Below are 602 nucleotides of genomic sequence, written 5' to 3' on the forward strand. Positions count from 1 at the left end.
TTTTTCGATACATACACACATACATACATACATACATACATACATACATACATACATACACACATACACACATACAAACACACACATACATACATACATATATATATACACACATACAAACACACACATACATACATACATACACACACACACATACATACATACATAAATACATACATACACACACACATACATACACACATACACACACACACACACACATACATACATACATACATACGAAACGAAACGAATTTTTATTTGCTTCTCAAAATTAATCTAAAAAAAAGAAAAAAAGAATTCTCTCCCCTTTATATCAATAGGAAGAAGACAGGATGACCACAGTAGAGTTCTTTTCATAAACTCATCGAGTGTGACCACCTTGACATAATTTTTAAAATGTTATAAGTTTTCAACAGAATTTTAACGTAATTTCAAAAACTAAAAATTTATGTTTTAAACTTAAGTAAATATTCTTTTAACTTTTTTTTAAAATTGTTTAACGAAATAAATTCAAAATTAAATCCACTGTTTAAAATTTTGTTCCAGATTCTCGGTCCCTTGCAATACACGTGAGAAAACAAAATATTCGTTTTCGATTT

This window comes from Helobdella robusta (assembly GCF_000326865.2).
Source record: "Helobdella robusta unplaced genomic scaffold HELROscaffold_24, whole genome shotgun sequence".
Taxonomy (NCBI): domain Eukaryota; kingdom Metazoa; phylum Annelida; class Clitellata; order Rhynchobdellida; family Glossiphoniidae; genus Helobdella; species Helobdella robusta.